Raw genomic sequence first — 10,950 nt, forward strand, 5'->3', positions numbered from 1 at the left:
TAAGAGATTATGGTTTTACACTGAGTGAGGAGAAATGTGAATTTTTCTTAACTAAAATTAAGTATTTAGGATAAATTATTGACAGGAATGGACGATGACCAGATCTGTCAATGGCAGGCTCACTCAAAAATATACCTCCTTCAACTAATATTATGACCTTACAAGCTTTTCTAGGTCTAGTGAATTATTATCAAAATTGTATACCAAATATACATGAATTGAGAGCTCCACTAAATAATTTGATGAAAAAAGGATGTGAAGTGGAATTGGTCAAATAATTTTCAAAAGGCGTTTGACGATATTAAAAAAAATATTAATATGGGATTTGTTGCTGGCTCATTTCGATCCTGGAGTGGAGATTGTTGTAGCTTCTGATGCTTCTGAATACGACATAGGAGCAGTAATGCTACACACATATAAAGACGGGAATATGAAGGCAGTGGTTCATGCCTCACATTCTCTGATAGTCGCAGAGAAAATCTATAGTCAAATAGAGAAAGAAGCTCTAGCAAACATTTTTGCCATGAAGAAATTTAACACATTTTTGCACAGTAGAAGTTTCCGGCTACAAATGGATCACTGACTATTATTATCAATTTTTGGATGGAAGAAAGGAATTCTTACTCATACTGCAAGTAGGTTACGATGCTGGGGTACGATATTGTTGAAATATGACTTTAAGATGGAGTCTATACCATCCAAGAGGTTAGGCCATGTGGATTGTTTATCAAGATAATTGAAAAAAATACAGAACTATTTGAAGATACCGTGATTGCCATTTTGTGAGCAGAAAATGAATTAAAAAGCATTTTGTGTAATGTCATTCAGGAGCTGCCGGTAACTGTTCAAGATATAAAAGTAAAATTGGAGAATGACAAATTCATTGAGAAGATGTAAGAAATATTGAAGGTAAAAGAAAATAAAAATATACGTAACACAAATGCAAACCATTTTTCTCTGCGTGATAATGTGTTGATGTATGCACAAAGAGTTGTAGAGCCAGTCACACTACAAAAGCAGTATTAAGTGAATTTCATATGGGATACCCAAGGATTTCAAGAATGAAATCAGTAATGAGGAGTTATGTGCATTGGCCTACTATGGACCGTGATATTGAATAATTGGAAGGTGATGAGCTGGAAGAAACGTTAGCATGCCGGGCGAAATGCTTAACGGTATTTCTTCTGTCTCTACGTTCTGAGTTCAAATTCTGCTGAGGTCGACTTTGCCTTTCATCCTTTCGGGGTCGATTAAATAAGTACCAGTTATGCACTGGGGTTGATATAATTGACTTAATCCGTTTGTCTGTCCTTGTTTGTCCTCTCTGTGTTTAGCCCCTTGTGGGTAGTAAAGAAATAGGTATTTCATTTGCCGTTATGTTCTGAGTTCAAATTCCGCCGAGGTCGACTTTGCCTTACATCCTTTCAGGGTCAATAAATTAAGTACCAGATGCGTACTGAGATCGATCTAATTGACTGGCCCCCTCCCCCCAAAATTTCAGGCCTTGTGCCTAAAGTAGAAAAGAATTTATGTTAGCCCCTTGTGGGCAATAAAGAAATAAGAAACGTTAGCACAAATGGGTGAAATGCTTAGCAGTATTTCGTCTGTCTTTACATACTTAGTTCAAATTCCACCGAGGTCAACTTTGCCTTTCATCCTTTCGGGGTCAATAAATTAAGTACCAACCCATGCTAGCTTGGAAAGTGGATGTTAAACGATGACGGTGATTGCATGCTGGGGTTGATCAAATTGACTAGCTCCCTCCCCAAAAGTTTAAGGCCTTGTGCCTAGAGTAGAAAAGGATAATGAACAATTGGTGAAATCCTGCAGAGGTTGTGCTCTCACAGCAAAGTCACCACAGGTGAAATTCCAATCATGGCCTAAGACAGACTGTCCATGGTCCAGGCTACTTATAGATTTTGCTGGACTGGTAAATGGCGCATATTAACTGATCATAATAGACAGTTATACCAAGTGGCCAGGGATATGTAAATGCAGCTAATAAACCTCGAAGGTAACTGTAAGGTTCGTTCATGAACTTTTTGCGTGATATGGTGTCCCAGACACTATAGTATCAGATAATGGAATACAGTTTTCAGGGTATGAGTATAAAAATTTCTGCGAGGGGTATGCAATCAATCACATCTGTACTCTGCTGTGCCACCCAAGATCAAATGGGAAAGCAGAAAGGTTTGTTGATGCATTTAAGTGAGCCCTAATAACAGGAAATGAATTGGGCAATGATGCTGCACTAACTCAATTCTTAAGGGTTTACAGGGTAACATTTAACCCAAACACCTACTCAGGCAAGTCACCCACAGAGCTAATGTTTGCTCAGAAGATAAAATCCATTTTTGATCAATTGTTATCTACAAAAAAGACTTATAGGGAAAACCCAAGAAACTCGTCAAAGTATTTTAATGTGGGAGATAAAGTTTATTTCAAAGTATATAGGAATGGAAGGCAAGGTTGGGAGGACGGTATAGTGACGAAAAGAATAGGTAGTATGGTGTACATAATAAAAGGTCAAATGGGAGAGTGACATTTGAACTTGTTGAAGACTAGACATACTGAAGATATACTGATGGAAATTTGTTATGACTTGTTTAATGTTCCAATGCCAAAAGAGGTTGAACCTAGGTGGATCAGCAATAGAAAATGTAAACAAACAGAACAACTAGAAGTAGTCTCTAAGCGAAAGAAGTATCAAAACTTCTGAGGAAATTAAAATCTCAAAAAAGGGAGCGGTGATGATGAAAAAAAAGAAAAAGAATAAAATTAAATAAACAAATTGCACTTCCTACAGAGGTCAAATCTCAAAAGGGGGAGATATTATGATGAGAATCATGACACACCTTGTGAGAATGGACTATCCAAACTTATATAAGTGACAGTGTGTTTGACTGAGAGTGAGAGATGATAAATCACAGGAAGTCAAAGGGTGTCGTTTGTGATTTCGTGGAGGCACAGGAAATTGTTGAGAAGTTGTTATAGTTTGTCAAGAGTTGTTTTGGATTGGTTACAGTTGTTGGCAGAGTACTTGGGAATACATCAAGTGGAGACAGTCGGTGTCTACTCCATTCCGTGGTAATATATATATATCACACTGCATTAGTGCAAAACACTGAGGTGACATATACAGAAACCACGTTATAAAATACCAGTTGATAGAGTAGCTGTGTGGTAAGTAGCTTGCTTACGAACCACATGGTTCCGGGTTCAGTCCCACTGCGTGGCACCTTGGGAAAATGTCTTCTACTATAGCCTTGGGTCGACCAAAGCTTTGTGAGTGAATTTGGTAGAGGAAAACTGAAAGAAGCCCGTCGTATGTGTGTGTGGGAGTGTCTGTATTTGTCCCCCAACATCGCTTGACAACCAATGCCGATGTGTTTACATTCTCGTAACCTAGCGGTTCTGCAAATGAGACCGATAGAATAAGTACTAGGCTTACAAAGAATAGGTCCTGGGTCGATTTGCTCGAATAAAGGCGGTGCTCCAGCATGGCCACAGTCAAATGACTGAAACAAGTAAAAGAATGCCATTCTAACAACTATGGGAATGACAACAACAACATATTGAAGTTGAAAGAACAAGACATACATTCTAGCAAAGAAAAGAAGTCAGGTGTTTTCTTTGTATTTATAATAAAAGACTTCATTAATCCTATAATCCCTTGCTTTCTTTTTATTGGAAATCTCATTCTTTGTTTATGAATAACTATTTTGTTAAGAGATTATCAGGGCTCATATCATAAAATTGATGTTTTTCAAAGTTAATCTCTTATTGAACTTTACATATCCCTAAGTAAATGTAGTTTCCTTGGAATGTTAAGTAAAATGAGAGAATAGAATCTTACCTGCTTATAAAGATTTAACTTGTGTAGTATAGACTTTCTTTTATCTTTCATTTCAGTCATTGGACTGCGGCCATGCTGGAGCACCACCTTGAAGGGTTTTATTCAAACACACCAACTCCAGTACTGTAAATTCTCAAGTATAGTCCGCCCTTGAGTATAATACGCAGGGGATTTTTAGTGGGCTGTACCTCTGAAAAACCTAAACCTTGTGTATAATACACACCCCTTCTCTAACTTGAGTCAAGGAGGTCTATATAACGTCCTTGGTTTGTAAAAATGTATACGGTAATGTCCTTTATTATAATTGTACATATAACATAATGCAAACGTGTAGCTTTTTTGTGCATTTTGTTTGCAGAAAATAAAGAAATAACAGTAATAACTTTTAATAAGTGTTGCTTACTGCAAGTTATGGATGATTCTTTTATGGCTTCATTGTTTTCAGGCTTAGCTTAAGGTATTTTCGTGCCCGACATCACAAAATGCGTCTGAATAAACATTGCCAGACAGCAAATAGAGACTCGGTCATTGCTTAGAAAATGTTTTTCATTTTTAACCTCATATATAGTACGCACTAGGGATTTTGACCTTTAAATTTTGGGAAAAAAATGCGGATTATACTCAAGGATTTATGGTTCTTATTTTTTTTTTAGAAATCTATAACTTATCTTATTAGTCACTTTTGTGAAACTGCTAAGTCCTGTGTTGTCAAGTAACACACACACACACACACATGTGAGTGTGTGCATGTATACACACACACACACATATATGTATGTGAGTGTGTGCATGTGTGTATGGTGGATTCTCTAGTCACTTTGACAAATGAGGTTGCTCAGCAAGACGTAGCTTGCACAATGTTCTTAGTTCCTATGGCCACCTGTGTGCTGGGTCAGAGCTGAAGACTTCCAGTAGCACCCTCTTACATATCCATGTTACCTCTTTCTCCATTGTCCCCATATTTATGAAGAAGAGTGATGATGATGGTGGTGTCTTGGTTTGCCAGACAACCTGAATGATGAATATTATTATTATAGGGGTTCACATGGTTTGTGCAGAACCTATCCAACTCTGCTGTTCCTCAAACTTGCATTGGTCTGATGCAACAACTGGTATGAACCTAATGGTTACCAGGATGCAGGATTTGTATGGGGTTATCTTCTCTTAGATAAACAGCTAGTGAGCTGAAGAGCCTCATCTACCCTGTATCCATTGGGATGTTTGTGAGTGACCTACTTACAAAGACAATTCCATGACATGCTAATTAATAAATAGCTGGAAACCTGATAGGTTCCTACTCTGGATGCTATTATTCTTATGTGACCTGGGGAAAATATTGGCTAAAAGGTGGTTTCACACTCCTCAAAACCCTGGAACTCTTGATTCAGGGCTCTATTACTGTATGCAGTTTAAAATTTGCTTTAAATGTTTGACAACTCAGCACCATCCATTGGACGGGGGGCGTTTTGCTTGTATCTAATAAAATTCTAAAATACAAAATCTGTTTGTGTGTGTGTGTTGACTAATTTTAGCCTAAACACTGCATAGTGAACATAAAATGTTTTGACCTTTAAGCTTGGACAAAAGGCCACATAACAGAAAATATTTCAAGGGAATCTAACCTGTAGAAACCTCAAAACCAAAGAATGTTGCTAATTATTAATACCAAGATGCTAGAAAATGTTGTCGACATTTTCTAAATGACAAATAAAATTTTAAGAAGTGTATTAGCGCTACACATACACAGACAGCTACACAGGTATGCAATACTTACACACAAAGGTAACAGTCACACACATACACATGAATACATATGCATACATACATACACACTTAGATACTGAGTTTGTGTATCTGTGTCTTTGACACTTGCATGCATATATAGACATGTATATGCATATACATACATACATACATACATGCATACATGTGTACATACATATATATATATATATATATATATGCATACATATATATATGCATGCATGCATACATATACACACACATACAAAACTTATATACTGAGAGACTTTCATAGGAAAGACACAGATACAAAAGCGCATACACACACTCAGTTTTGTGGAGACATTATTTTGCTTCTCCCTTTGAGACACAATTTATTCAACCATCAACAAAGGAAATTTTCTTTGGAGTACTTGAAAAAAGAAAAAACTATAATTACCTAAGGAGAACCTGCCATCAACACCTGTGGGTAGACCATAACAAAAACAAAAAGGTTTGTTTTATAAACTTTTAGAATTTTGTTTACACACATTATATACATCTTTGGAGTATTTGTAAAAGGACTACAATTGCTCAAAGAGGGACCACCTTCAATTCGTGGGGCATTGACAACATAGAAAAGTGAGGTTTGTTTCACAAAGTTTTAAAATGCTATTCACAGAAATTACATTTTCACATCCAAATAATTTTGTCACACAACAAAGCATTACAATGACTAAAAACAACACAAAATCAAAACACAACTAAGCATACAAAAAGAAGAAAATGAACACTTTACTGTAGATGTAATGGGAAAAGTGTTCCAAATGCTCAAATAGGTAATTTGGAAGACAGTGACAGAAACAATAACAACAGCACAGAAGCAGCAGAAATTCTTTCATAAGTATAAATACTATTGTATTTTCATACATGAGCTGTGTGAAAATTAGTCTTCTCTCAAAACCGAATAAACAAACAGAATTTTTGGACCTATCAGTGCTGGTGCCACATAAAAAACACTTATGTTGGTGCCATGTAAAAGACTACCTGTGCTGGCATGACATAAAAAAAGCTCCTGTGATGCTGGTGTCACTTAAAAGCACCAAGTATAATCTGTAAAGTGGTTGGCATTGTGAAGGGTATCCAGCTGTAGAAACTATGCCAAAGCTGGACATTGGAGTTTGGCAGAGTCCCCTGGTTTTTTCAGTTCCTTTTGAACTGTCCAACCTGTGCCAGCAAGGAAAATGGTCATTCAATGATGAGGATGATCATAGTTACAAGTAAAAAATTAAGATAGAATAGCATTTCCTAATAGAATTTCTTTGCCACTGGAGATTATTGCTGCATGAAATTGATGGTACAGGTTAGAAAACCTAGTTGTTATTTATATTTGTTAGGGCAAAGAGTTCCTAAGAGCTGAATGCCTCAAAATGGGAAGATTAAGAAACAACAAAAATGAAGAGCTACAACAAAAAGAACAATGAACCCTTGTTATTTAGAGCTCCATCAGCCAAAACTCTGGGTACAACAAAGGAAATATATTTAGGCTCAGTATCACAAATAAATGAGGAAAAAATCGCTTCACCTAATGTATCAACTTATTACTAGTATATCTTCATCATGCGAGGAGAAAAAGAAATATAGATAAACATATGAAAGACAGAGAGGTAAAAATCCACACACACACACACACAAATGATAACACGAAACAACAAAAGCAGGTGAAGTAGAGCATTTTTTTTCCAAATAGCAATGAAATTCCTTTCCAAGAAAACAAGAAAAATGCAGAAGATGGTGTAAAATTCAGATTCACCATTACCTGAAAATCAAAAAATTGTCACAATTATACATCTGCCATGCCTTGAACTTTAAAAAGTTATGACAAATAAATAGATATGTTCAGAATATACACTGCACACAAAAGACAGATTGCTTGTACAAATTAAAATGTTATATTTGAATTTAAAAAAGAGAACAGCTTTGAGATATTGGGCATCTTTCAGACCAAATATCTAAAAAAAAATGCTTACTGGTGCATTTGGTGGCACTCAAACACAGCTTGAAAAATGATTAAGTGAATGGTTTTGCAGAGCGTCCAACTCAGCCAAACCAGTAATCATTCATGTTTTATTGTACATTTTTAAAAATCATTTCCAGTTCTTCAATGCAGATATGCATGTGTATATGTACGTATATGTTTATATGTGTACATTTGATTATATATATATGCATACGTGTGTTTGTGCATGTATGTAGCTTTTAAGATTTCCTAGTATGTCCTTCCATATATTGTAAAATATCTTTTACCCTTCCCTTCATATTTGTAGTCGTTTTTTTTCACACGCCATACTATCTATCTTTTTTTCTTTGTAACCCATAGTAAAATTTACATATTTTGTATAATAGGAAAAAATTTCATCATCATCATCATCATCATCAAGCTTTGTAGGCTGGTACAATTGTTAGAGGGTCAGTAGAACTTCCTTTTAGTATTTATTCAAGTTTTTTAATATTTTGAGTTCAAGTCCAGCTAAGACCAACTTTATTTTATTGACTTTGAAAAGATAAAAAAAGTAAAGTACCAGACATGTGCTGGGGTCATTAGTATTGACTAGTTCCCACTCACTCAAAACTACTAACATTGTTTCTTAATAAGGAACACTAATTATGATAATTAATGTGGTGAACTGTCAGAATCATTTACACGTCAATGTAATTGACTTAATCCTTTTCCCCAAGCTTGAGGCCTTGTGCTTCCAGTAAAAAGAATTATTATTATTATTATTAAAGTGGAAAGCTGGCAGAATCATTAGTATGCCAGGTGAAATGCTTAATGGTATTTTGTCTGTCCTTACATTCTGAACTCAAATTCTGTGAAGGTCGATTTTTGCCTTTCATCTTTTGGGGAGTCGATAAATTAAATACCATTGGGGGGGGGGTCAATAAATCAAGTACCAGTTGACTGGCCTCCCTCCCCCAAAATTTCAGGCCTTGTGCCAATAGTAGAAAGGATTATTATTATTATTATTATTATTACTGAAAGTGACAAGCTAGCAGAATATTTAGAACATTGGAATAAAATACCTTGTGGTACTTATTCCTGCTCTTTACATTGAGAGTTCAATTCTTGCTGGGGTCAATTTTATCTTTCATCTCCTGATGAAATGTAATAGCAATCAGGTATTAGGGTTGACTTAATCAACTCACTCCTTCCACTGAAAATTTCTTGCCTTATTCCTTCACTGAAAGCAATTATTAATAATGTTAGTCAATGATTTTTGCAGTTGTTGTTATGTGGTTAAGTTGGTTTTTTTTAAAACTATTTTAAACTGTAGTTAGTAAAATTAATTATAATATAGGCACAGGAGTGGCTGTGTAGCAAATAGCTTGCTTTTGAACTACATGGTTCTGGGTTCAGTCCCACTGTGTGACACCTTGGGCAAGTATCTTCTACTATAGCCTCGGGCCAACCAAAGTCTTGTGAGTAGATTTAGTAGACAGAAACTGAAAGAAGCCCATCGTATATATGTATATATATATATATATGTGTGTATGTATGTGTGTGTATATATTATGTATCTGTGTTTGTCCCCCCAACATCGCTTGACAACCGATGCTGGTGTGTTTACGTCCCCATAACTTAGCAGTTCAGCAAAAGAGACTGATAGAATAAGTACTAGGTCTACAAAGAATAAGTCCTGGGGTCAATTTGATTCGACTAAAGGCGGTGCTCCAGCATGGCCGCAGTCAAATGACTGAAACAAGTAAAAGAGTATAAACACATCCTTCCTAAATTGTGCATATCTATGCTCTTTTATTCTTTTACTTGTTTCAATCTTTTAACTGTGGCCATGCAGGGGCAATGCTTTGAAGGGTTTTTAGTCAAAAAAATTAACTGTAGTACTTATTCTATTGGTCTCTTTTGCTGAGCTGCTAAGTAACATGGATATAAACAAACCAATACTGGGTGTTAGGTGGTAGTGGGGAACAAACATAGATATACATGAATACACACAGACATACATGCATATATGTATTGGGCTTCTTTCAGTTTTCATCTACCAAATACATTCATAAGTTTTTGGTCGACGGAAGGCTATAATAAAAAGCACTTGCCTCAAGAGCCATGCAGTAGGACCGAACCTGAGACTGTGTAGTTGGGAAGCAAATTTCTTAGCACACTGTCACACCTGAGAAGTAAGTATTGTGACTGTTACTGTTCTCCTTTGTCTGGTTTTGTTAAAGTGTCATTTGTAATATTCGTTATATCACCAATGCATATATTCAATACATAGCAGAAAATAATAAAAAAAGAACATTTTTTCCTACCTTGACTTAATTAAATAGCAGAGACAAGTGTTAATAGCATTGACAGAGAAAAGACAGAACTGAATGGCTATTCATTCAGGCAGACTAATGTAGTGTTGCTTGCATGATAAAGTTTTGTTATGGCAACTTGGAGATTATACAAACCTTTGAGATAAATTATATATAAGAGTGTGTATGTGTGTAAATATATATAGATAAGTGTGAGTGTGTGTGCATGTGTACATGTATACAAGCATTTATATATACATTTATGTATTTATGCATGCACAAATAGACACACATACACACACGTGTGTGTGTGTGTATAAAAGTATATAAAAAAAAAAACACATTATTTGTAGGATGACCATATATATATATATATATATATATATATATATATATATATATAGGGTCATCCTAGAAATGTGTTTTTTTTTTATATACTTTTATTTTTCAAAATTAAGATAAACAAAGTTCTTTTTTAATCTTTCCTTCATTTTCTACAATGCTCTTCCATCTATCTGGTAGGGTTACCCATAATGAAAAATACTCCTCCAGAACTGTTCTGACTTTGTCTTTAGAATTCATATTTTATCCATCCAAATGATCTTGAAGACTGTAGAATAAATGATAATCAGATAGAGTAATGTCTGGCGAATATGGTGGGTGGGGTATAATTTCCCATTTAAACTGCTCCAGCCTTTGGAATGTCATCCTCACTATATGTGACTGAGCATTATCTTGATAGAACACCTTTCATCTTAAAACCAAGGATGGTCATTTTTCTTCTAGTGCTTGTGTCGATGAATGGTTGAATGACCAAATCCAAGCTTCTCTGCTAGTTCCTCAACAGTTACAATGGGATTTTTTCCCACCACAATTTGCAGAATGTCCTTTTTGAGCTCTACAGATCTTTCAGGATGAGGCTTGTCTTCTAGGCTGTAGTTTCCTGCTCAAAATTTCTGAAACCACCATTGTCACTGGCTTACACTTATTGTCCAATGCCCATATACCACATTAACATTCCTCACACTTTCCATTGCATTGTTGCTTTTATTGAA

General features: G+C 35.6%; 1 protein-coding gene across 6 annotated transcripts in view; it reads right to left on the reverse strand.

Annotated features, from left to right (window-relative positions):
- LOC115216764 overlaps positions 1–10,073 on the reverse strand; it is a 48,168-nt gene extending 38,095 nt beyond the window's left edge. For 4 of the 6 annotated variants that reach the window (XM_036506814.1, XM_029786328.2, XM_029786327.2 and 1 more), the window contains exons 1-2: positions 9,908–10,072; positions 6,039–6,062 (exon numbers count right to left, since the gene is read on the reverse strand). The gene's annotated coding sequence lies outside the window, so the exon portion shown is untranslated. Of the gene's footprint in view, positions 1–6,038; positions 6,063–9,907 lie in introns of all 6 variants that reach the window. The other 2 variants (XM_029786332.2, XM_029786331.2) reach the window with 1 other exon arrangement.
- Positions 10,074–10,950: the final 877 nt, after the last annotated feature.

The sequence above is a fragment of the Octopus sinensis genome, linkage group LG10 (genome assembly GCF_006345805.1).
Source record: "Octopus sinensis linkage group LG10, ASM634580v1, whole genome shotgun sequence".
NCBI classification, from domain to species: Eukaryota; Metazoa; Mollusca; class Cephalopoda; order Octopoda; family Octopodidae; genus Octopus; species Octopus sinensis.